This window comes from Aquarana catesbeiana, linkage group LG03, assembly GCF_042186555.1.
Source record: "Aquarana catesbeiana isolate 2022-GZ linkage group LG03, ASM4218655v1, whole genome shotgun sequence".
Lineage (NCBI taxonomy): Eukaryota > Metazoa > Chordata > Amphibia > Anura > Ranidae > Aquarana > Aquarana catesbeiana.
This window is the reverse complement of record NC_133326.1, coordinates 433,308,023-433,335,450: the sequence shown is the minus strand read 5'-3', so window position 1 is coordinate 433,335,450 and position 27,428 is coordinate 433,308,023. Positions and strand designations below refer to the sequence as shown.

The window sequence follows — 27,428 nt, the reverse complement described above, 5'->3', positions numbered from 1 at the left end:
GTATCTGTATGGACTTGCTGACCCCCATCCCAGAGCATCCAAGTGTAATGCAGAGGAACAACTTATAAATTTGGAGCTGTAGTAGAGAGCAAGAGCCTCTGTCTCCTCTGTAGTGCTGGCTCTTGTCCCAAGCAGAGTGATACCAACTGAACTCCATCTCTTATCCCAGCTAGCGGTCTCCAGAGTGGTGCCAGCAGCAGGAAAGAAGAGCTCTTCAGGTCAGTGTGAAGTAACACAATGGAAATAATAGTATAGGGCTGCTTTCACACTGATGTGCTGAGGTTTACCCACACTGCTGGTGCAGTGTACCTGCAGCTTTTCTGCGGGTTAGCTGCGCTTAGCCATAGACTTACTGTGGGTTTGGTGCACTTTTTGAATGCAAGAGTTTTGGTGCACTTTCAGAAAGTGCACCACACCTATAAGATATAATAATAGTCTATGGCAAAATACACAGTTAACCCAGGAAAGTTGCAGATGCACTGCGCTGCACCCGAGGTGCAGGTAAACCACAGTACATCAGTTTGAAAGCAGCCTTATAGGGGACTCAGAACAGTAAGGGTTCATTTATATTTGTAGTTTGGGGGGTGGTAAAACCCCATAGTTAAGATGTGTTTTTACCACCCCTGCCCCAACTAAACCCCCTTTAGCTGCATGAGCCAGGGGTGTACACGTCACAGCCGCACTAGGAGTTATACACCTTGTCATGGTTTGTGGATGTAGCACCTGCCAAGCATGACCCATTTAAGTGAATGAGGACGCTCTGGCACGTGTACACCTTTGGCTGTACACACCCTGGATTTTATAATTGGAAATGGCTCTATCGTCTCTGACTGCTCCCCCCTTGACCTAGGACTGTCTGACCATTTAGCTATTCCTTTCAATCTGGAATTAGCAATTGCTAACAACTCTATGTCTCAACATGTAAATTATCACAACTAGGCTTCTATTGACCAGATCAAATTTGCACATTGTTACTTCCTCCCTATCCTGCATCTCCTCTTTTGACACCCTTGCTGACAAAATAAATGCCCTTTACCCCATTAAAAACTCAAACCGTCTCATTTTCCCATCCAGGTTCATTGTATAATTCTCACCTACGTTCAATGAAGGCAGTCTCGCGGAGACTGGCGAGAAATTGGCGCCAATCTGGCTTGACTGTCCATTATCAAGCATGGAAAGACTATTTGTGTGTCTAAAAGGGTAAAATTGAGACTGCTAGATCAAACTTTTTCTCGCATGCTATTGAAAAAAAATCTTAGCAGCCCTAGACAACTCTTATGCACCATTGACAGATTATTAAAACCTTTAGAGTCCTTCCACACTACCTGCTTCAACACAGCTCTGTAACACATTCCTCCTCAAAAATTGACAAAATAACACACCAAATTCTTACCACATCACAGGTTTTATCCATATCACTTCCTGACCCATCTAGTTTTACTGACTCTTCTATCTCCCACTTCTCTCTACTTGACTCTGCAGCTCTAAATTGGTCTTGAATATGAAATCCTCCACCTGCATACTTGATCCTATCCCCACCCATTTATTTAAATCCTGTTTTAGTTCTCTATGCCCCATTATTCTCAATATCATAAATGGCTACCTTGGCACCGGTTTTGTACCAACAATCCTCAAAACTGCCGCCATCACCTCGGTACAAAAAAAAACCCAACATGGCTCTTGCCAATTTAAACAAATTTTGCTCGATATCTAACTTACCATTCCTTGCCAAGATCCTTATTCGGGCTGCGATATCTCAGTTACAGAGTCACCTGACTGTAAGCTATTTGAACCCTCCCAATCTTGGCTTTCTTGTTTTCGGCAACTGCACAGCACAGAAACCGCCTTGGTCAAAGTCACAAATGACCTTCTGTTAGGTTCTGATTCTGGGTCACTAACTATTCTTATTCTACTGGATCTTAGTTCTGCCTTTGATACTGTAGACCACAATCTTTTACTCTCTCATATTGAAACCATATTTGGAGTCTCGGAATTGAGTCATTTGTCACTGATCGCTGTCACTTTGTTTCTCTTGGTGGATTCCAGTCTGAAGTTGGTTCAGTACAGTACGATGTTCCTTAGGGATTGATCTTGGGTCCCTTACTTTTTAGCATGAACACGTTTCCACTTAACTGCTTAGATCACACAGGCTCAATTATCACTTCTATGCTGACACTCAGGTATACATACACACTAAACCTGATTCTACTTTGGCTGCTTCTCTCCTATCAAACTGTATTTGTAATATAAAAACTTGGATGTCCTTCAAATAAACCGTGACAAGACTGAAGTCATGCTTATTGGCACCTCCATCAATTATGTAGGGCCAGTCCTAATAGCTTATCTATAGATGGCACTGTACTTGAGCTTAAGTCTAAATTGAAAAATCTAGGGGTGACATTTGATGCTAGTTTAACCTTTGAGCCACGTGTACAAAATGTTGTCAGAATATCTCGTTTCCAAGAGAAACATTTCTCGGCTGCATGCTATGCCATCATACACTGTAGTTGAAAAGCTGATCCATGCATTTGTGTTCTTCCGACTTGACTACTGCAATGCTCTACACGCTGGTGAACTTAAATATGTTCAAAATTCTGCAGCCAGAATCCTGACTAGGTTTGGTACAAGTGACCCTATTACCCCTATCCTGGAGTCCTTGCACTGGCTACCCATCAGGTTTTACATAGACTTTAAGATCCCTCTTGGTCACTTAAAAGGCTCTTCATGGCTTGGCACCCTATTATCTCTCTGTATTTTTTTTTTTTTCAAATTATGGTTTACTTTGTGCCCCCCCCCCCCTACACTCAATGGGGGACAGAGCCTTCTTTTGCTATGCTCCAAAACTCTGGAATTCACTTCCTAATAACGTCAGAGAGTCATCTTCTCTAAACCCATTCAAATCAAATCTAAAAATGTTTTTCTTTAGACAAGCTTTCACTTAATTGCCCCTTCTTCCCTTATGTTATGTTATCCTGTGCATTTCTTGTGTTTTTCTTGTAAAGGGCTTTGAGAAGCCACCTTTAAAGGCGCTAGATAAAATAAAGTTTATTATTATTATGTGAGTAGTTTTGTACAGTGCAATAAAGGTTTTAGTTGGATTTACATAATGTGGATTCTTCCATTTTGCTTTTATGTTGAACTTCTTACACTATATGGTTGCCATTGATGTTACCACATTTTGGAAAGTGGGATACACTGCAGAACTCCGGCTAAGTAGCATAAGCCAAATCTCTTTATGATGGGATTGTCACTTACAAGCTGATTTGATGCTGTAGTGGAGTGTTTCTGTTTTGGCAAGAGTGCATTTCTTATGGTTGGTGACGATTCACGTGATGATTACAGGAGTGGATTAAAAATAAATTTCCTCATCAAGTGTCACAGTGTTTTGAAAATCAGTTTGGACTTTTTTTTTCACATTTTTCATTATATGCACAAACGTGAACTTTAGATTTTGCATTTCATACAATTTGATTCATTATTGTTTGTATAGCATCACATTTAACACTGCAAGTTATTTATTACCACTATTAGATAAGCAGCCCAAGGGCCAACTGAGGAAGCTCACTGAATGACAGTGGCTTAACATGTCAGCCTGAAATGGAATGTTTTTACTGGCAGGATCCCTGTGTAAGAAGTTTTGCATCAGATTCACAATTGCATATATAGGATATATATCCCAACTCTTTTCTAATCATTGTGATGATCCTATTGCAGAGCACCAGAACCTGCTGAGAGGACCCACTATGGAACAGCAGTAAATACACCCTGGCTCAGCAGGGAGGTCAACACGGAATTATATAATTGTTAAAAAAATATAACATGACCTAAAAACAAATCAAACAACTAAAAAAAATCTGAAAAATATATAGATCATGGACTAATTCATCAAACCCCTGAGAAAAATAAAACTTAAACACAGAAGACTCAACTGTTATTGATATAAAAGTTCACGTCCCATTTGGACTTAATGTCGAATGGGACGTGAATTTTTTTATAAATATGATTTATATGAATCTTTTGATTTATGACCCGCTGGTCATAAATCCAGTGGGTCTCTAATCTAGATGTATCCCGCATGACAAAACTCCCCCTCCAATGTGGGGTGAATTTACCCAATTATCTAATTTTGTCATGACATTGCAAATAGTGTTTGGACACACTATGACCTGGAAATCCCTCCTTGATGTTGACTATATGTTCCTTTATTCTTACATGCATGGCCCTTGTAGTGCAACCCACATACTGAAGGCCGCAGGGGCAAATACTTAAATAAACCACATTATGGAATGTACAGGTGCTAAAAGTATTAAATGTCATAACTTTTAGAGGTGACCAAGGAACTGAAATTACAAACTTGTCTATCTCATACTTTATTCAAGCCACAAACTGCACATTTGTGTCATGGAAAATATCCTGTAAGATCTTTAAAAAAGTAGTCCTATTTGGAGCATCTAGGATATTTGGCGCAACCTGCAGTGGTGGAACCCCCCGAAAAAAAACTGGTGGGGAATCAGGGAATCATTTTTCAGCACTTTCCAATGCTTAGCCATAATCTTTTTAACATCATAGATTTGATGAGAATATGTTGTGAGAAATGAAAAACTGAAATCTTTAGTTTTATCATTTTTGTTATTATGACTGGCGACCGCCCAACAGTGCCAGCCGGTGGTAATTTTTTTTTGGGGGGAGGTCAAAAAGTAACACCCCCCGGTCGGTCTGGTGCACTTACCCCAACTATGGTGGGCAGCACTTCTCCCGGGCTTCACCGGCGGCTTTCCTTGCTCAGCGGCCACTTTCCCTTTCCCTGCTCTCCATGGGCACTGTGGCGGCTTCCGTTTCCTCCCTCCTCCTCAGACGGCCAATTGGGACTCTTCTCTTTTCGACGAATTGAAAAACGGGTCTCAGACTGGCTTCTGATTGGTTGGATTGAGAATCAGTGTTTCAATAGCAAATATTCATTCGTTGTTGCAACACCTGGATGGGCTCCTGGCGCAATGCTCTGCGCCACAAGCCCACCCTATTTTAAAGCCCATTAGAGCCTCTGTCTCTAATCAGGTGCTTAATAAAAATCCTGCTCCTGTAAGAATTCATGTGCCCGGCATCCTGAAAGGGGCCAGACGCATGAATAGGGGGTGGCTGTGTTCTGTCAAAATAGCGGCTGTGGATAGAGCATGGGGGTGGCGGCCATGGATAGAGTGGGTGGTGCTCGGGTGCCCCTAATAGACGGGTCACAACTGCCACCCAAAATGACATTTCAATCCATACCACCTACCTCTGAGATAAGCCTATCAAGCTCATCTTCTTGGTAACCTCTATCAAAAGACCTAGTTCGCAATACTGTAGCCTGTTTTAAATAGTCGTCCCTCATGGTACAATTACGCCTTAAGCAGATAAACTGACTGATGACTACTTCCCTGGCCAATATAACAGTCCTGGTCAGTATCCTTAAAGAGGAGCTGCACCTTAAAAAAAAATATTAAAAGCCAGCAGCTACAAATACTGCAGCTGCTGACTTTTAATAAATGGACACTTACCTGTCCCAGGGTCCAGCGATGCCGGCAGCCGAAGCCGATCAATCGCTCGGCTCTCGGCTGCCCCCGCTGCCATCCTCATTCAGGGAATCGGGAAGTGAAGCGCTGCGGCTTCACTGCCCGGTTCCCTACTGTGCATGCGCGAGTCGTGCTGCGCTTCTGTACTGGTCCCCGTTGTGTGCTGGGAACTGTGTTTCCCCCAGAACACAATGGGGGGGGGGGGGGGGGGCGGGCATCTGCGGATATTCTGTGGCTGTCTAAGCCCGGAAGTGGCTGCAGATACCTGTATTAGACAGGTATCTGCACCCCCTCCCCCCTGAAAGGTGCCAATTGTGGCACCGGAGGGGGGGGGAGGAATCCGATGAGCGGAAGTTCCACTTTAGGGTGGAACTCCGATTTAAAGTACATAGAGGTAATTACAGAACCATCCTTCACTTCAATATTTAAAAGATATTTTTTTTTTTTTCAGTTTCATACTTACATTCATGCTGCATCTGTCCCCCGATGCTCCCTGAGCAGAGAGCTGCTGACTATCAATCAGCAGCTCTCCACTCTGCTTCTTGCTCATTGGAGCGCTGAGCTGTGGAGGGGCGGGAAGTAGTCGTCTCAGCCCAAGCACCAGGCAGATCCAGACTTTGTTGCTATGACGCGGTGCCTGGACTGATTTCTGTCCACTCTCTGCTGAAAATGGGTCACGGGTGTGCAAAACAAATTGCACTCTTGTGATCCATAGATGAAGCCCAGCCAAAACAAGCTTTGGCTGGACTTTTTAAATCCAAGAAGTGAATTTTATATTTACTAACCTCATATTGCAAGGCAATACCCAAAGCGTTAACATTAAGTTGATCAATGCAGAGGCAAAGTGACTGCATGCCACGGTCCCATAGGAGTAGGACGTCATCAATATACCTCTTCCCAGACAACCAATTCCTGTCTCCTATTGGCATAGATGACATCCTCCTCCCACTTAGCAATGAACAAAGTTGCCATATTCGAGGCAAACTTAGCAAACTCTATAGAGGTAGAGCAAATGAACTGTGTTTTTTATCATTTTGTGTTATTTAATTCTGTTTATACTTAAATGATGTGGAGCTTAACCTCCTGTGGTTTCTAATTGCCCACAAGAGACGCAAGCTTAATACATTAGATGAGATCAGTGATCTTAAAGATACATTTTCATCCTACAAAGAAATGGAAGAATATAAGACTAACTCTGATAACTTGATTATTATGAAGGAGGATCAGGACCAGAAAGCGAAGAAGAAAAAAAAGTATTTAAAGGATCTTAATGGTTATAAAAATAACTTCATTTTTAAATGGCAAGTTAACCACTTCCATACCGGGCCATATATGACCCCTGTAGGAACACGCTCATATGACATTCTTGCTGCTCCTGCAGGCCCACGGCGCTGTGATCGGGGATGAGGCATGTCCCTCGGGACACAACCCATCCCAGATCAGTGTAAAGAGCCAATAAGAATGTCCCTTTACCACGTGACCGGCTGTGTCGAATCACAGCCGGTTCATGCACAGTGCGGCGATCGAGGCTCGTCACCCTGACACAGCCTATTCCAGATCGCGGTAAAAAGCCAATGAAACTGGCTCTTTACCACGTGACCAGCTGTGTCCAATCACAGCCCATCACAGAATGTAAACAAACTGCGGCAACGAGCTGTTACCAAGTTCTCCTCCTTACACACCGATCGTGCAAGGAGGAGATTGCGGTAACAGCTTGTTACCGCTTACAGTGCACACCAACACACACCGATTGCCCCTTCAGTAATAAAGAGGACCTGTCACCAGCCCATCAGAGTACCCAAGTACCTGTCACCAGGCCATCAGATTACCCAAGTACCTGTCACCAGCCCATTAGAGTACCTGAGTACCTGTCACCAGCCCATCAGAATACCTGAGTACCTGTCACCAGCCCATCAGAGTACTCAAGTACTTGTCACCAGACCATCAGAGTACCCTAGTACCTCTCTGCAGCCCATCAAAGTACCCGTACCCGAGTATCTACCCACAGCCCATGCCTCATAGAATATACCTTGGGGTGTTTGCTTTCCAAAATAGGGTCATTTTGTGGACAATTCCACTGTCCTGGTGCTCCAGGACCTCCAAAAGTGTAATAGGTAGGAATGAAATTAGATGTGTAATTTATGCTCCTAGAACGCCTGAAGGTACTACTTCAGTGTTGGACCTCTCTATGTGGCCAGGCCGTGTAAAAGTCTAACACATGTGGTATCCGTATAAAAAAGTGTAGCGATAAACTCCAAAAAAGTGACATATTAAAACCAAAGTGTATATATAATGACATACCATATGATTAGATATTAGTATGAAGAAGCTAGATAAATATGTATATAGTATACAAAATGTGAACCAATGTGCAAGGAACCCCTGCAATATTGATATAAATGGAAAGGGTACACTGTGTATATAGTATATAAATGATAAAGACATCAAAACATGTGAACAGTGATGCGAGTATAAATAAACATAAATAAAAAGCAAGTACAGTCCAAAAAGTCCTAAATGGAATTAACACCACAGAGAACCAAATTATCAAAGTCCACCAACAATGTTGAAAAATTATAAAGGGAGTGAAAAAGTAAGTTTTAATTTTCTTTCCACATTTTCCGAAGACTTGTGGAAAAAAATGAACCGTTGAAAAGACTCATAGAATATATTTTGGGGTGTTTGCTTTCCAAAAGTTGGTCATTTTCTGGGTAATTCAATTGTCCTGTTGCTCCTGGGCCTTCAAAAGTGTGATAGGTCGTTAGGAAATTTTATGTATAATTTATGCTCCTAGAATGCCTGACAGTGCTCCCTGCATGTTGGACCTCTCTGTGGCCAGGCTGTGAAAAAGTTTCACACATGTGGTATTGCCATACTCGGGACAAGTAGCAGAATGTATTTTGGGGTGTAATTGGAAGTATGCATATGCTGTGTGAGAGAAATAACTTGTTATTATGACAATTGTGTGTAAAAAATAAATAAATAATTTCTTAATTTTCCCAAGAATTGTGAAGAACTTCAAAAAAACTCACCATGCCTCTTACTAAATACCTTGGACTGTCTACTTTCCACAAATGGGTCATTTGGGGGGTATTTCTATTTTTCTGCTTGCTAGCTGGCTGAGATAGGCCATCCATACATAAAGTGTGATTCATTTTCAGTGATTGGCACCATAGCTTTTAGATTCTATAACTTTCACACAGACCAAATAATATACACTTATTTGGATCAATTTTTACCAAAGATATATAGCAGTATAAATTCTGGCAAAAATTTATGACCAAAAATTACTTATTTGCAAAATTGTATCACAGAAACTAAAAAAACCTTTTTTTTCTTCAAAAGTTTTGCTATTTTTTTACTTATGTCACAAAAAAATAAAAACCTCAGTGGTGATTAAATACCACCAAAAGAAAGCTCTATTTGTGTGAAAAAAAATGACAAAGGTTTAGTTTGGGCACAGTGTTGCATGACTGAGTAATTGGCATTCAAAGTGTGAGAGCAATGAAAGCTGAAAATTGGTCTGGGCGGGAAGGGGGTATAAGGGCCCTGTATTAAAGTGGTTAAGAAAGCAGGCCCTACTACTGGTGTGGCGAATAAGTATTCTCAACAGACTGATCATGTTGAGGGAATCTATTCTGCTCCCCAGTATCCCCAGCATACTCAGGGGGAGATGATAGTACACCAGCTAGGAACTGAAAATGGGGTCCTAAAAACATTCTCATCCAAATTTTTCACATAATAAACCAATAATTATAGGTACGCACCTAATTATGATAAAAAGTTATGCACAAGCCAATAAATATGACCCTCCAATATTATCTAACAATGACATTCCTGTGTATAATAGGTATGAACCTCTCAGAAGGGAGGAAAAGAGGGACGATTGGGACAAACAGGACGATAGGTACATCACACATCACCTTCTCAATTATACCCCCAGACATCTTAACAGGGGTCCACGCCAATCTGTTTGCATAAGTCCATCTTATTAGCCCTTCAATAGACATTACCAATCCACTAATGGTCTCCCACGGTCTACTTTTTTCCCAAGGGAGGCAAAAAAAACAAAGAGGTGGCGAACTAAAAGAGGGACCGGAGGGGGGAGGAGGCACAGACCAAAAACGAAGAAGGGTGTAAGTGATGTACGCATTTTTTATTTGATTAAACAGGAACTCATTAATAGGGATGAGCTTCGAGTTCGAGTCGAACTCATGTTCGACTCGAACATTGGCTGTTCGCAAGTTCGCCGAACAGTGAACAATTTGGGGTGTTCGCGGCAAATTCGAATGCCGCGGAACACCCTTTAAAAGTCTATGGGAGAAATCAAAAGTGCTAATTTTAAAGGCTAAAATGCAAGTTATTGTCATAAAAAGTGTTTGGGGACCTGGGTCCTGCCCCAGGGGACATGGATCAATGCAAAAAAAAGTTTTAAAAACGGCCGTTTTTTCAGGAGCAGTGATTTTAATAATGCTTAATGTCAATCAATAAAAGTGTAATATCCCTTTAAATTTCGTACCTGGGGGGTGTCTATAGTATGCCTGTAAAGGGGCGCATGTTTCCTGTGTTTAGAATAGTCTGACAGCAAAATGACATTTTGAAGGAAAAAACTCATTTAAAACTACCCGCGGCTATTGCATTGCCGACAATACACATAGAAGTTCATTGATAAAAACGGCATGGGAATTCCCCAAAGGGGAACCCCGAATCAAAATTAAAAAAAAAAAATGACGTGGGAGTCCCCCTAAATTCCATACCAGGCCCTTCAGGTCTGATATGGATTTTAAGGGGAACCCCGCGCCAAAAAAAAAAAAAAAAAACGGCGTGGGGTCCCCCCAAAAATCCATACCAGACCCTTATCCGAGCACGCAACCTGGCAGGCCGCAGGAAAAGAGGGGGGGACGAGAGTGCGGCCCCCCCCCTCCTGAACCGTACCAGGCCACATGCCCTCAACATTGGGAGGGTGCTTTGGGGTAGCCCCCCAAAACACCTTGTCCCCATGTTGATGAGGACAAGGGCCTCATCCCCACAACCCTGGCCGGTGGTTGTGGGGGTCTGCGGGCGGGGGGCTTATCGGAATCTGGAAGCCCCCTTTAACAAGGGGACCCCCAGATCCCGGCCCCCCCCCTGTGTGAAATGGTAAGGGGGTTCTTACCCCTACCATTTCACTAAAAAACTGTCAAAAATGTTAAAAATGACAAGAGACAGTTTTTGACAATTCCTTTATTTAAATGCTTCTTCTTTCTTCTATCTTCCTTCATCTTCTGGTTCTTCTGGCTCTTCTGGTTCTTCCTCCGGCGTTCTCGTCCAGCATCTCCTCCGCGGCGTCTTCTATCTTCTTCTCCTCGGGCCGCTCCGCACCCATGGCATTGGGGGGAGGCTCCCGCTCTTCTCTTCTTCTCTTCTTCATTTTCTTCTCCGGGCCGCTCCGCAATCCATGCTGGCATGGAGGGAGGCTCCCGCTGTGTGACGGCGCTCCTCATCTGACAGTTCTTAAATAACGGGGGGGCGGGGCCACCCAGTGACCCCGCCCCCCTCTGACGCACGGTGACTTGTGGGACTTCCCTGTGACGTCACGGGGAATGCCACAGGGAAGTCCCGTCATGTCCCGTGCGTCAGAGGGTGGCGGGGTCACCGGGTGGCCCCGCCCCCCCGTTATTTAAGAACTGTCAGACGAGGAGCGCCGTCACACAGCGGGAGCCTCCCTCCATGCCAGCATGGATTGCGGAGCGGACCGGAGAAGAAAATGAAGAAGAGAAGAAGAGAAGAAGAGAAGAAAAGAAGAAGAGAAGAGCGGGAGCCTCCCCCCCATGCCATGGGTGCGGAGCGGCCCGAGGAGAAGAAGATAGAAGACGCCGCGGAGGAGATGCTGGACGAGAACGCCGGAGGAAGAACCAGAAGAGCCAGAAGAACCAGAAGATGAAGGAAGATAGAAGAAAGAAGAAGCATTTAAATAAAGGAATTGTCAAAAACTGTCTCTTGTCATTTTTAACATTTTTGACACTTTTTTCGTGAAATGGTAGGGGTACTTATGTACCCCCTTACCATTTCACACAGGGGGGGGGGGGGCGGGATCTGGGGGTCACCTTGTTAAAGGGGGCTTCCAGATTCCGATAAGCCCCCCGCCCGCAGACCCCCACAACCACCGGCCAGGGTTGTGGGGATGAGGCCCTTGTCCTCATCAACATGGGGACAAGGTGTTTTGGGGGGCTACCCCAAAGCACCCTCCCAATGTTGAGGGCATGTGGCCTGGTACGGTTCAGGAGGGAGGGGGGGCCGCACTCTCGTCCCCCCCTCTTTTCCTGCGGCCTGCCAGGTTGCGTGCTCGGATAAGGGTCTGGTATGGATTTTTGGGGGGACCCCACGCCGTTTTTTTTTTTTTTTTTTGGCGCGGGGTTCCCCTTAAAATCCATACCAGACCTGAAGGGCCTGGTATGGAATTTAGGGGGACTCCCACGTCATTTTTTTTTTAAATTTTGGTTCGGGGTTCCCCTTTGGGGAATTCCCATGCCGTTTTTATCAATGAACTTCTATGTGTATTGTCGGCAATGCAATAGCCGCGGGTAGTTTTAAATGAGTTTTTTCCTTCAAAATGTCATTTTGCTGTCAGACTGTTCTAAACACAGGAAACATGCGCCCCTTTACAGGCATACTATAGACACCCCCCAGGTACGAAATTTAAAGGGATATTACACTTTTATTGTTTGACTTTAAGCATTATTAAAATCACTGCTCCTGAAAAAACGTCAGTTTTTAAAACTTTTTTTTTGCATTGATCCATGTCCCCTGGGGCAGGACCCGGATCCCCAAACACTTTTTATGACAATAACTTGCATATTAGCCTTTAAAATTAGCACTTTTGATTATTCATGTTCGTGTCCCATAGACTTTAACGGTGTTCGCGTGTTCGAACTAACTTTTTTCCTGTTCGCATGTTCTGGTGCGAACCGAACAGGGGGGTGTTCGGCTCATCCCTACTCATTAATAGTGAGAAATGTGTATTGAATCATGGACTAAAGTATGCCCCTGAGAAACCACTGAGTAAATTCAGTGTATTTATGGATATACAGAACTATATTAAAAAAGTAAATATTAGGAGATATCTTCTCTCTAATCCTTTAATGCCCCGTACACACGATCGGACATTCCGACAACAAAATCAATGGATTTTTTACGATGGATGTTGGCTCAAACTTGTCTTGCATACACACGGTCATACAAATCTTGTCGGAAATTCCGAACGTCAAGAACACAGTGACGTACAACACAACAGACAGCACTAGAAAAGGGAAATTGAATACCAAGTGCGCCACCCTTTGGGCTCCTTTTGCTAATCTCGTGTTAGTAGAAGTTTGGTGAGAGACGATTCGTACTTTTCAGCCTCGTGCTTTTCCGATCGTTACTGCTTTTCAGTTTGTGCTTTTTGGTTCGTATTTGGTTTTCAGTGTTTGCCCCCACCCCCCCAAAGGTCCATATAAAGTATATGGAGTACTTTGTGGGTAGGGGGGCCACTGATATGCCAGAAAATGTTTAATAAACATTTTACTTTTTTTTTTTTTTTAATTTAAACTGAAAAAATATTTCCTTCGATTTACTGCTTGTGTTTCTTTCTTTTAGGTTCTCCAATGGTCTTTTTTTATTTTACATTTTCTTCAATAGTGCAAACTTAATTTATTTGATACATGAGGTGATAATCACTTCTTCAGCTATTGTTATGTTGTGGGTCTTCTACACACACACACACACCTTGTTTTTGTTGTTAATGTATATAATAATAATACATTACTGTTAAAAATATACATCATTTTCAGCACCATGAATTAATTTTGCAGAGTCAGGGAAATGGCATGATTGTGGCAAATTTTTAAAGCACTGTGGGAGTTATTTACTAAAGGAAAATACACTTTGCACTACAAAAGTGCACTTGAAACTGCACTTGTAGTGCAAAGTGGATTTGCCTTTAGTAAATAACCCACATTTCAGTGTAAACAACAACTTAGTCCAAAAAATGATATTGAGCATTGAAAGAAGAAGCCACACATTGTTGAGTAGAAAACTTTTTACTCTGTGCACATTCACATGTGCGTTAGAAAATGGTTTTTGAACAAACCAACATATTTTAGTAATAACATTTTTGTTTTTGACAGTACAAATAGCCTTTTTTGTGTTAAAACAGGCATGTTTAAAACCATAAAACAATACACAACTCAGGAACTTACAAAGTTCAACTTTGACAAAGTGAAGGCAATATCAGACATTAGTATGTCCAAACTGTGTTGCTCATGCCCTCATCAGATGGGGTGATGTCACCCCTGTGAAATCCAAATTTTGAAGATGCACACAAATTGAGAGTCAAAATGGGAATTTCTCTCCTGATCCCATGCCTAATGTTAACATGTGCTAGCTCCCATCATGGTGAATCAATGAACGTGTTTTGGGGGTGCAACCCCTTCCTCTCATCTACTTTATTTGCGAGGAAGGGGTTGCACCCCCAAACTGCGTACCTTGATATCCCGTGATGGCAGATAGCACATGTTGACACAATGGGGGTTATTTACGAAAGGCAAATCCACTTTGAACTGTAAGTGCACTTGGAAGTGCAGTCACTCTCAATCTAAGGGGTAGATCTGAAATGAGTGGAAGCTCTGCTGATTTTATCATCCAATCATGTGCAAGCTAAAATGCTGTTTTTTTATTTTCCTTGTATGTCCCCCTCGGATCTACAGTGACTTTACTTCCAAGTGCACTTGCAGTGCAAAGTGGATTTTCCTTTAGTAAATAACCCCCACGGTGTGCATTTTCAAAATTTGGCTTTCTAAAAATAATTTCAAATGTGTGAAATTACTAAAAATAAAAACAAACTAGAAGAATTTGGTTTTTTTTAGTGTCTGCCTAAAACATCAATGATGTTTTTGATTCTTTTTTCCACAACATTGATGTCTTCCTTGATCTTTTGTAAATCGTGATTGCACACCATGAGCTCCCCTGATGAATACGTGTGCACTTGCGAAATGCGAATATTCTTCCACAACATCCACATCACCTAAAATTAAAAAACACACCATGTATTATAAATATGCAGGCATACATCTATTACCTGAAGCTGTGGTCTCAGACACTCACCTGTTGTGGTCACTATTTCGCCCACTTCATAAACCTCTCCTTCCTCCACATCTTCTGGTTTTGGTGTGGTGATTTGCTTTTCTTTCGGAGGTGGAGGGTCCCTGTTGTCCTCAGATGTCCTGAGTCTTTTCTCCCCATGTGAATAAAAAAAAGGTATAATAAAATACACAGATATTTGAGGCCAGAAATAGTAATATGAAACATTGCTTGGAAGTGTCGTACAATTGTCTTTTTGGCAGAGTTCCAAGCTGAAGACATTTTTTTCCCTTTCTAAAGCTGGAATACTTACCTTTTTTGTACAATTTTCACACATGGAGACACCCCTAGTATCCACTGAAGCACCTATGTGGGACATCCTAAAAAGTTTGTTCTGGTGTCCCATACTAGTGGCTCCTGCGTCCAGATGTGTAAACAGCTGCTGAGTGTCCTCTCCTTACACTGAATCAAGTTTGCATTTCCTTCTAGTACAAACCCATCTAGACAACAATGTCATAAACTTCTTTTAATACAAATAGGCCTAAACAAATGTAGTTAACCTGTATTTCCCAAAAACATTGTATTAGTGGGCGAACGAACAATGTTTACTTACTGTGCCCATGAACCTGAAAGTTGCCATTTTAAACTGTACAACAGTAAAGAAAAGCACATGGAGCAGCATGCAAGTAATAATATTAAAAGGAACACACGACAACTACTTACTTTTTTGAAGAACTCTCTTGATCTTTCTGTACTGATCTTGCTCCCTCAATTTCAGGTCTGACCAGCGTTTCCTCAATTGATCCTTGGATCGTCGTACATCAAAATTCCTGTGCACACTTTTCACAACTTTAGCTATGATCTTGGCCTTTCTGACATTTGGGTTTGGGTAAGGTCCATGCTTCCCATCATAGTTGGCCCTCTTCAAGATGTCCACCATCTCCATAAAGGAAATATCTGAGGCCTTAAATCTCCTCTGGGATCAGGACGTTTGTGGCTCGGGGCTTTAGTTGTTGCTCCTGCTGTCTGCATGCACTTGTTCTTTCTCCATGTGCTCTCCCTTTGCGCTGAAAGACAAGGGGCGGGGAATAGACTAGAAAGAACGTCAGGGGCGGGCTGAGTTTCACGCATGCGCAGTGTATATAAAGCGTAACACGCGTGCGTCGTACATACGATCTGTGAGAGGAGGAAGGAATATCGGAAACGCCGATATCGAGATACAGGCTCTAATCAACACTGGGGCTGCAGGCTGCAGGCCTGTTCATTGATGCTGCCTTTGTATCAAAGACTCAATTCCACTGCAGCTGCGCGACACTCCACTTGCCATTGAGGCTCTTGACGGGAGACCTCTACAGCCTGCCCATGTGACTCATATAACCGTTCCGTTGTCCATTGCCGTAGGCAGTGTTAATTTTAGTCTTAGGACTAAAATGGCATTTTAGTTTTAGTCCCATTTTAGTCTTCTGTAATTGTTTTAGTTTTAGTCGTATTTAGTCGACTAAATCTCCAGTACATTTTAGTCGACTTAAATGTCCTACGTTTTAGTTGACTAAAATCTCCAGTAGATTTCAGTAATTGCAATTTAGTTTTAGTCTCATTTTAGTCTTAGGACTAAAATGGCATTTTAGTTTTAGTCTCATTTCAGTCATCTCAATTGTTTTAGTTTTAGTCGTATTTTAGTCAACAAATAGTATTCATTTAGTCGACTAAAATGTTTTAGTCATTTTAGTTGACTAAAATGTTTTAGTCGACTAAATTAACACTGGCCGTAGGGGCTCTTCACCATGAAATAATCCAATTCCAAGTGATTTCCTCTCCTAAGTTTCTGCTGGTTATTGGTTATCCTTGGTTACAGAGGGACAAGCCCTCTTTTGATTGGCTCTATGCTGAGGTTCTCTCCTGGTCACCACAATGCAGTGAAACATGCTTCCGGAAGGTAGCCAAGGTCGTGTGTACCTCTTCACTCTCCTCCCTGCCAGAGGAGTACCGTGATTTTAGCGATATCTTTGACAAAGGTCAAGCAGGTAGTTTGCCTCCACACCGGCCGTATGATTGCGCAATTGACTTTTAACCTGGTGCCACTCCCCCTCATGGCCGGGTTTACCCTTTGTCGGTCTTGGAGGATAAAGCCATGGAGGAGTATGTTTCAGATGCACTTTTTTTGGGGTTTCATCCGCAAATCCTCGTCTCCTGCTGGTGTTGGTTTCTATTTTGTGAAGAAGAGGAGCGGCGAACTGAGACCTTGTATTGATTATAGGGGGTCTCAATCGTTTCACGATTAAGAATGCCCACCCAATCCCATTGATTACAGAGTTATTTGACCACCTCAAGGGAACAACGGTTTTCACTAAGCTTGATTTGAGAGGGGCTTACAATCTCGTGAGGATTAAGGAGGGCGACGAGTGGAAAACTGCATTTAATACCAGAACAGGCCATTATGAGTACCTTGTAATGCCTTTTGGCCTTTGTAACGCCCCGGCAGTTTTCCAGGAACTTATTAACGATGTCCTCTGAGATTTGTTGCAGTTATGTGTGGTGGTTTATCTCAAGGATATCCTCATATTTTCCAAGTCCCTGGAGAGCCACCACACAGATGTCTGTCGTGTGCTTCAGAAATTAAGAGAGAACAATCTCTATTGTAAACTGGAGAAGTGTGAGTTCCATTGGGAATGTCATTTCCACTGCTGGTTTTTCGATGGACCCAGAGAAACTTTCGGCAGTCCTACAGTGGCCTCGACCCGTGGGGTTATGTCCTCTGCAGCGTTTCCTGGGTTTTGCCAACTATTATCAGAAGTTTATTCGTAACTTCTTGTCTCTGGTCAAGCCCTTGACCGACATGACCAGAAAGAATGGTAACCCACAGAGTTGGTCTCCGGAGTTCATTAAGGCCTTTGAAAGTCTCAAGGCTGCCTTTGTTTCTGCTCCTGTGTTGGCACATTCTGATCCTATGTTACCTTTTATCCTTGAGGTTGATGCTTCAGAGACTGGCGTAGGCACCCTTCTATCTCAACGTCCTACCTCAGAGTGCTATGCATCCTTGTGGCTACTTTTTCCAAGAAATTGTCACCTGCCGAGTGCAATTATGAGATTGGTGACAGAGAGCTGTTGACAATTATTTTAGCCCTGAAAGAATGGAGACATCTCCTCGGAGGTACCACTGTGCTGGTACTCATTCTTACTGACCATAAGAATCTCACATTCTTGTCTGAGGCTAAAATCCTCTCTCCCAGAAGGGTCGCGATGGGTTCTTTTCTTGTCAAGTTTCAATTACATTATCCCATTCTTACCCGGTACTAATGTAAGGGCTGACGCCTTGTCACGACATTTTTCCTCCACTTTCAAGTTGGAGTTGGTTCCGGTTCCTATAATTCCTCCTGATCGCATTCTGGCTATGGTTCGCACCAGTCTTACTTCTCCTTTGGGTGATAAAATTCTTGCTGCTCAGGTCTATGCTCCTCCTGAGAAACCTTGTGATCGCTGCTTTGTCCCAGAGTGTCTGCCGTGCTCCAGACTTACCATTCTCCCAAGGCAGCTGGCCACCCGGTAAGAATCAACTCGTTTGGGCCATTTCCCAACAATTCTGGTGGCCTAGTCTACGTGCTGATGTAACTGCCTTCGTAGCTGCCTGTTCCATGTGTGCTCAGAGTAAGACTCCATGACACCTTCAAATGGGCCTCCCACAACCCATACCCAATGGAGAGGGGCCCTGGATCCACCTGTCTATGGATTTCACTGTGGAATTGCCCAACTCCCATGGCAACACAGTTATCCTTATGGTGGTTGACCAGTTCTCAAAGATGTGTCATTGTATTCCACTTAAGAAGTTGCCCACTTCTAAGGAACTGGCTTCCATTTTTGCTCGGGAGATCTTTCGTTTACATGGGCTACCCAAGGCGATTGTCTGGGACAGGGGTAGTCAGTTTGTGTCCCGGTTCTGGTGAGCCTTTTGTGCAGCTTGCTTTCTCCTCTGTGTATCACCCACAGTTTAATGGGGCCGTAGAAGGAGCCAATCAGTCCTTGGAGCAATTTCTATGTTGCTAAATTTCAGACCATCACAACAACTGGTCAGACCTATTACCATGGGCAGAGTTTGCTCACAACAGTGCCCTGAATTCTGCTTCCCGATTGTCTCCTTTTATGGCAACAACATATAAAGGAAAAAAGAAAACTGCGCTAGAGAGCTAATAAAGTGCCTTAAATTGCAGCTGCAACGAAAAAACACTAATATCAGTGTAATATGCTAAAAGAATTATACTAAGTGCGCTCACAATCTAATGGCTAGTGACAAAGTAGATACTTAAATCAATCTAAAGTGAGTATATCAGTTTACCAATAATAAAAGCAAATATTAAAAATATGACAAACACAAATAAATTCAGTGATCTCGTACCAAAAAGAAAAATCAATCAAGTCCATAATAGCTGAAATCATTTCAAAATTCATAAGCGACTGGTGAAAAAAAAAAATGAAGTATCGATAGTGAATTAGGTCCATTCATAAAGTGTTCAGTGAGGGTACACCAATCATCAGGGGAAGAGTCACATATCCACAGTCCATTTGGACACAGCCCATGTAGATAAGAAAAAAAGTGAAGGAAGATATGAGGAGGAATCCCAGCAACCGGTGACTTGAGGGGGCAATAAGGATGGATGGACAGGTGGATGGCGGCGTCTAAATCCTCGTTCCGACCGGAGGCGATTTCAGACGTCTCGCTGAGGAGTCAGGAGGTCTCCACCCTACAGACAGGATGTCTGTGTATGAGTGTTGGGAGGACACCCATGTTCTTTAGGAGAGAGACTGCAGGTGGCAGTTTGAACCCCAGGTCTTTGGCCCAAGAGAGCTTGCTGATTATCCTTATCTGACGAATGCTGAATTTCCCTGAGACATCCGCTCTGTCCTTAAGACCAGCTCGGCACTCAGAGCTACCTGCCTGCCTTGGGATAAAGGCCCTGACCGGGTTTAAAGTCACAAGTTTCTCTTGCTTGCGGTTTGCGAGTGCCTTCCCTGAGACTGACACGCTGAAATCGCCTCCGGTCGGAACGAGGATTTAGACGCCGCCATCCACCTGTCCCTGCAGAGGGCTATATCTGCAAGCCTTTAAGACCTTGCTACTTAGGAGGTCCACCGTGTCCGGTAAGGGTCCATCCCTATTGCCCCCTCAAGTCACCGGTTGCTGGGATTCCTCCTCATATCTTCCTTCACTTTTTTTCCTTACCTACATGGGCTGTGGATATGTGACCTTACAAATGGACTGTGGATATGTGACTCTTCCCCTGATGATTGGTGTACCCTCACTGAACACTTTATGAATGGACCTAATTCACTATCACTGCTTCATTTATTTATTTATTTTTTCACCAGTCACTTATGAATTTTGAAATGATTTCAGCTATTATGGACTTGATTTGATTGATTTTTCTTTTTGGTACGAGATCACTGAATTTGTGTTTTTCATATTTTTTATTTGCTTTTATTATTTATTATTGGTAAACTGATATACTCACTTTAGATTAATTTAAGTATCTACTTTGTCACTAGCCATTAGATTGTGAGCGCACTTAGTATAATCCTTTTATGGCAAATTATGGTTTCCAACCTTCCATGTTGCCTGACTCGTTTGTTCCGCAGAGTATTCCTGCGCTAGAGGAGCATCTCCGTGGTCTTTGTTCCACTTGGGCACAAGTCCAGGAGGCTTTGTGTAATGCTAATGATAGGTACAGACTCCATGCTGACCGCAGACACCTGCCTGCACCTGCGTACCAGGTTGGGGACAGGGTCTGGCTGTCATCTCGCAACCTCGCAACCTCCTACTTAGTATTTCCTCACTGAAGTTCGCACCTCGGTTTATTTCCGTATCCTTCGCAGGATTAACCCAGTGGCTTACGCGTTGGACCTTCCTCCTAGTATGCGCATCTCAAATGTGTTTCATGTCTCCTTATTGAAACCGTTGGTCTGCAACCGCTTTACCACTTCGGTGCCACGTCCTTACCCTATACAAATTGAGGACCATGTGGAGTATGAGGTACAATCCATTGTTGACTCCCGTAGGTTCCGTGGGCGCATACAGTACCTGGTGCATTGGAAGGGGCACGGTCCAGAGGAACGCTCCTGGGTCTCATCCTCGGATGTACATGCTCCTGCCCTCCTCCGTGATTTCCATAGACGTTTTCCCCTCAAGCCTGGTGGTCCTCCGTGGGAGAGGGGTCGTTGAGGACGGGGGTACTGTCAGGGCTGGCTCAGGCCTTCCTTCTCTGAGCTGGCCACTCAGCTGTTGGCTAATTGCCAGCTCTCATCTCTCTCCACAGTTAACCAGCTGTTGTGGATCTACTCGTAAGTCCCGCCTACTTAAAGATCTCTGGCTCACTTCATTCCTGCCTTCGCCTTGGTCACATCACAAGAAACCATCTCCTGCGTTCCTGTTTAAAGACTGGCTTTTCTGACATCCCTTCTGGCTCCTTATCCTGCTTGTTGTTCCTCTACTTGGATCCCTGAACTCTGACTTGGCTCACTACCCGATCCCGGTTACTGGACTCTGGCTATGCTTTGACTACGCTTAATCTATTTACCTCTTTATTTTTATTAATAAACAAGTGTGATTTTAATGTACTTCTGTCTCGGTCTAGGTCATGGTTTCTGATACTGCCACAACTACAACACCAGAACCACAGCCTGGAAGCAAGCGTGGAAGGAAGAAAAAGTGATGGTCTGGATTCAGTCTGGTCTGACAAAAGACGCAGGCTGTTGTATGACCACAGCCTGGGGACAGATATGTCATATCCTGCTGTTCCTGATCTCTTGTAGTCCTGGACCGGATTGTGCTCACTATTATAAGGACTCCTCAGGCCACCAATTTTGACTGTAAAATAATTGATGTCTGCCCTGGGGTACAAAGGCTTCGCAAATTCCACCAGTTTCTCCAGCGTTGCCTTCTTTATTTTGTTATGACCCATAATACATGACTATTTATTTTTCACAAATACTTGCCTATGTGTTTTACTTCAAAAAGGACTGTTTGTTTGTGAGTAGGCAGGTACATTTCAAAAATACAATAATATTAAATTAACAAGGGACACCAACACCAACCTCCTTGAAGTTAAAATATACAAGATAATAATGGTGTTGTGGTAACTTGAAACAAAACAAAAGAAAAATTTATGGAAAAAAAAAAATAGGAGATCTGAAAAAAAAAAAAAAATATATATAAACAAAAAATCTAAACATTATTATGGAGATCACTATAAAAAAAAAAAATAGGAGATCTGGATAAATATATATATATATATATATATATATATATATATATATATATATATATATATATATATATATATATATATATATACACAAAAATTCTAAACATTATTATGGAGATCTGATGAAAAAAAAAAAAAAAAAATTATTCATGAGATCACGAAAAATAAGAAATCAGTTTGTCAGAACTCTGTGTGAATATCAGCAGCAAAACAACTTCATTATTCTAGCATTATAAAGAAGAAGAGAATGTGCTGCATTACAAGATTATAAAATTTGCAGTGTGACGAATGTGCTATCTCCATTACAAACGCTAGTTTTACCAGAACGAGCACTTCCGTCTCGTACTTGATTAAGAGAGCATGCATGGAACTTTGTGCTACGGAATTGTGTACGCACAATCAGAATTTACGAGAACAGATTTTGTTGTCTGAAAACTTGAGATCCAGATCTCAAATTTTGTGTGATGGAAATTCCGATGGAAAATGTCCGATGGAACCTACACACGGTCGAAATTTCCGACAACAAGCTCCCATCAAACATTTTCCGTCGGAAAATCCGACCACGTGTATGGGGCATTAGAGTGGCCAGGACTGATGAAATTGGGATTAGACACTCAGGCTATCTAATGCCTCACTGTTTAACCCACCAGGGAATATTGCTCCATCTACAATATATTGCCAAAAGTATTGGGACGCCTGCCTTTACACGCACATGAACTTTAATGGCATCCCAGTCTTAGTTCGTAGGGTTCAATATTGAGTTGGCCCACCCTTTGCAGCTCTAACAGCTTCAACTCTTCTGGGAAGGCTGTCCACAAGGTTTAGGAGTGTGTCTATGGGAATGTGTGCCCATTCTTCCAGAAGCGCGTTTGTGAGGTCAGGCACTGATGTTGGACGAGAAGGCCTGGCTCGCATTCTAATTCATCCCAAAGGTGTTCTATCAGGTTGAGGTCAGGACTCTGTGCAGGCCAGTCAAGTCCCTCCACCCCTGACTCACACATCCATGTCTTTATGGACCTTACTTTGTGCACTGGTCTACATCATTTAGTGGAGGAGGGATTATGCTGTGGAATTTTTTTGGGGTTGGGGTTGGCCCATTAGTTCCAGTGAAAGTAACTCTTAAGGTGTCAACATACCAAGAGATTTTGGACAATTTAATGCTCCCAAATTTGAGGGAACATTTTGTGGATGGCCCCTTCCTGTTCCAACATGACTGTGCCCTAGTGCACAAAGCAAGGTCCATAAAGACATGGATGAACGAGTTTTGGGGTGAAGAAACTTGACTGGTCATGAATGCGCTTCTAGACACACTCTTGAACCTTGTGGACAGGCTTCCCAGAAGAGTTGAAGCGTTATGGCTGCAAATTGGGCACGGCCCAAGATTGGGATGCTATTAACCACTTAAGGACCGGGCATATTTTTAAGACTTGGTGTTTACAAGTTAAAATCATTTTCTTTTGCTAGAAAATTACTTCGAAGCCCCAAACATCTATTTTTTTTCCAGACACCCTGGAGAATAGAATGGTGGTTGTTGCAATACTTTATGTCACACTGTATTTCCGCAGCAGTCTTACAAGCGCACTCGTGGAATGGCGACAAACTTTGACCCTTAGAAATCTCCACAGGCGATGTTTAAATTTTTTTGACAGGTTACCAGTTCTGAGTCACATGGGAGGTCTAGTGCTAGAATTATTGCTCTCGCTCTAACGATCCCGGCGATACTTCACATGTGTGGTTTGAATACCGTTTTCATATGCAGGCGCGACTTACGTATGCATTCGCTTCTGCATGCGGGCTCGGTGGGACGGGGCGCTTTCAATCTGTTATTTATTTTGACACTGTCCTTTTAAAAAAAAAAGTGGGTCAATTTTATTACTATTACAAGGAATGTAAATAAACCCTTGTAATAGAAAAAAAAAAGCATGACAGGACCTCTTAAATGTGAGATCTGGGGTCAAAAAGATCTCAGATCTAACATTTACACTAAATTGCAAAAAAATAAAAATATCCCCTTTAAGACCATTGGGCCGAAGTGACGTTTGACATAGCTTCCGCCTTCCAATGGTGGGGAGCCGAGTGGGGGCCATCTTTCCCTTACTCGTCAAATCCGCCGCTTAGACCACTTTTATCTGAAAGCGGACCGCCCGCTGTGGGAGGATACCAGGGTTGTGGCAGCTATTCTTCAGATTAGAGGAGTCGGCATGAGTGCCAGGTTTGCCCCAAATATGGCAAATTTGTTCATGGTTAAGTGGGAGGACATTGTTGTCTATGCCAATAGGAGACCAGAACTGGTTTTCTGGAAGCGGTATATTGAGGACGTCCTCCTCCTACAGGACAGTGGCATGCAGTCACTTTGCCCTTCAAATATAGAAGTAAAAGATGGTTCTGTAATTACGTAATTAATTTTAACTACGTACTTTAAGGATGCCAACCAGAACAGTTATATTGGCTAGGGAAGTTGTCATCATCCTTGCTAGCTAAGGTCAGTTCCCAGAAGTCAGTTTATCTGCTTAAGGCGTCCATGAGGGATAAGTATTTCAAACAGGCTACAGTATGGAGATCTAGGTTTATCTATAGAGGCAACCCAAGAAGATGAGCTTGATAGGCTCATCTCGAAGGTAGGTGGAATGGATAGAAATGTCATCTTGGGCGGTCATAATAACAAAAAATAACTAAAGATTTCAGTTTTTCCCTTGTCACAATATATTCTCGGTAATACTATGGATGTTAAAAAGATTTTGGCTAGGCATTGGAAAGTGCTGCAAAAAAAAAAAAAAACTCAACAAAAACTTTTGAGTTCTCATATCCCTAATTCCCCACAAGTTATTTTTTGGGGGGTTCCACCATTAAGACTGCAGGTTGTGCCAAATAGCCAAGATGCCCCAAATAGGACTACGTTTTTTCCAGTGCTTAAGGGATATTTTCCATGCCGCAAATGTGCAGTATTTGGCTTGTCTAAGGCGCGAGATAGACGAGTTTGTAATTTTGGTTCCTTGGTCACCTCTAAAAGTTATGACATTAATACTTATCATCAGTGCATCCCATAATGTGGTTTATTTAGGTATTAGCCCTTGCGGCCTTCAGTATGTGGGTCACACTACAAGGGCAATGCATGCAAGAATAAAGGAACATATAGCCAACATCAAGAAGGGATTTCTGGGTCAGTGTGTCCAAGCAGTATTTGCAATGTCCTGACAAAAATCCAGCGGGTTCTACTTTCCTGGCCATAGATAAATTCACCCCACATTGGAGGGGAAGTTTTGTCAGGTTGGAAATATTTAGATTAGAGACCCCCTAGATTTATGACCTCAAGTCTTACATCCCATTTGGACTTAATGTTGAATGGGACGTGAATTGTTTTATCAATAACAGTTGAGTCTTCTGTGTTTAAGTTTTTTTTGTCTCAGGGGTTTGATGAATTAGTCCATGATCTATATATGATCTATATATTTTTCAGATATTTAATTATTTGATTTATTTAGGTTGTATTATATTTTTTAACAATGAGATCATTCTGTGTTGACCTCCCTGCTGAGCCGTATATGCTAGGGTGTAGTTACTGCTGTTCCATAATGGATCCACTCAGCAGGTTCCGGTGCTCTGCACGGGGAGATTACCACAATGATTAGAAAAGAGTTGGGATATATATCCTATATGTTTTTTATAAATGTTCAGCACTGTCACATGTTGTTAAAGATCATGAACATAGATCATGTGTCTCAATTACAATGTTGAGCATTATTATGTCATTTTGCTTTTTATCCACTAGATGGTGCTTATGCCACCTGTGAATGAATAACACCAAATGGTTTTGTTTGGTCTCTAACTCGTGGGTTGTTACTGACCCACTAGTGGATATTTTTTTTAGTTTTTCCATGATTATCTCATGTCTTTCATTGGATAGGTTTTGATTTGAAAACTTGTATAAGGCATCTTATTTCTGGTGGTAGGAGCAGATCTTCCGGTTATTGCATAGTTAAGGGTGTGCTTGAGTTAGCAGGCCGCGTCTCTGAGGTCTGCTGATGACGAAATGCGTTAGTCGGGACATGACGCAAGCACGTTACTAGCCGCAACCATTTTGATTTAACTGTTTGGCTGCTCACTATTAATTCAGTGTTCAGTACATTTTAACCACTTCAAGACCAAGCCTATTTCTGACACTTGTTTACAGGTTAAAATCAGTATCTTTTGCTAGAAAATTACTTAGAACGCCCAAACATTATATAAATGTTTTTAGCAAAGACCCTAGAGAATAACATGAGGGTCATTGCAATATTTTTTATCATGCAGTATTTGCGCAGTGGTCTTTCAAACGCAATTTTTGGGGAAAAAATACACTTTATTGAATAAAAAAATAAAAATAAAGAGTAAAGTTAGCCCATTTTTTTTTGCATATTGTGAAAGATGATGTCTAGAGAAGGGAGCTGATAGTCACGTTTAGCCAGGCACTGTGTATGTGGACACAGCAGTGATTTTAAAAGTTTTTATCTTGTAAGTACAACTTGTCTGTTTGGGGGCTTTGAATAAATTTGTATACAGAGAACACTATGGTCTCTATACTTATTACATGTCCTGAACTCATGGAATCTTGAGCGAAGCTGGGAGGTGATTCGTTTCTTTGGATGTTAATGAGCTGAGTTACCATTAAGAAAAGAGCCATCTGGATTACCCACCATTGATTGGGAAGAGGAAGTGAGAGCAAAGAGCTCGTGGGGACATCTGCATATGAGTTTTGACTGGGAGGTGAGCATGCATTTTTACTGGTGGTGGTGTGCACTCCTTTTGAGGACGAACGATCACTGTGGTGGAATTGTGTGGATACACTGATCACAAGAAGAGTTTTTCATGTTTTATTTCTTCATTTTTTCATTTTATGGACTATTCATTTATATGTAGGATTTATTTAGAGATTTGCACTTTATATTTATATATATATTTTTACACATAGTGCTACATTTACTATCTAGATTGAGGACTTGCTTAGCTCTATATATTTAAAAGAATCGGCTAATAAAACTTAACCCCCGTCTTACACAAGACATTCTCCAAGATAGACAAAAATTGTGATCTCTGCTTCTTTATAAGTATGAGAACCATCTTAAATTTATGAAGGCCAAATACTAGGGTGCCACGCTGCTGTCTCAGCCAAATGAGGGGTGTCCCAGGCAGACGAGACACTCGTGCAACATCACTGGACAGAGAGGGAGCTCAGGTGAGTATTTGGGGGGGGTGGCTGAGGGGGGCTGCTGCACACAAAAGTTTTTTAACTTAATGCATAGAATGCAATGCATTAAGATAAAAAAAAAATCTTCTGCATTTACATTCCCTTTAAGGGCTGTGGATAGTAAGAAATCCCAAACCCCAAAGGATCCCATCATACCTGCAAACTATAGGCCCCTATAACTTCTCAATGCAGATGTGAAAATGATCACCAAACTCCTAGCGCTCAGGCTACAGCAAGTCCTACAACTCATCCACTCTGACCAGGAAGGATTTGTTCCTGGTCGCCAAGCACCTGACGGTGCCA

General features: G+C 42.4%; 1 protein-coding gene and 1 pseudogene across 3 annotated transcripts in view; one reads left to right on the top strand and one right to left on the bottom strand.

Moving 5' to 3' along the window:
- Positions 1–27,428, bottom strand: part of LOC141132419 (transcription factor 7-like 2) — a 1,287,046-nt gene that overhangs the window by 731,447 nt on the left and 528,171 nt on the right. The gene's annotated exons all lie outside the window — the stretch shown is intronic.
- LOC141131152 (uncharacterized) lies at positions 20,350–20,982 on the top strand (annotated as a pseudogene).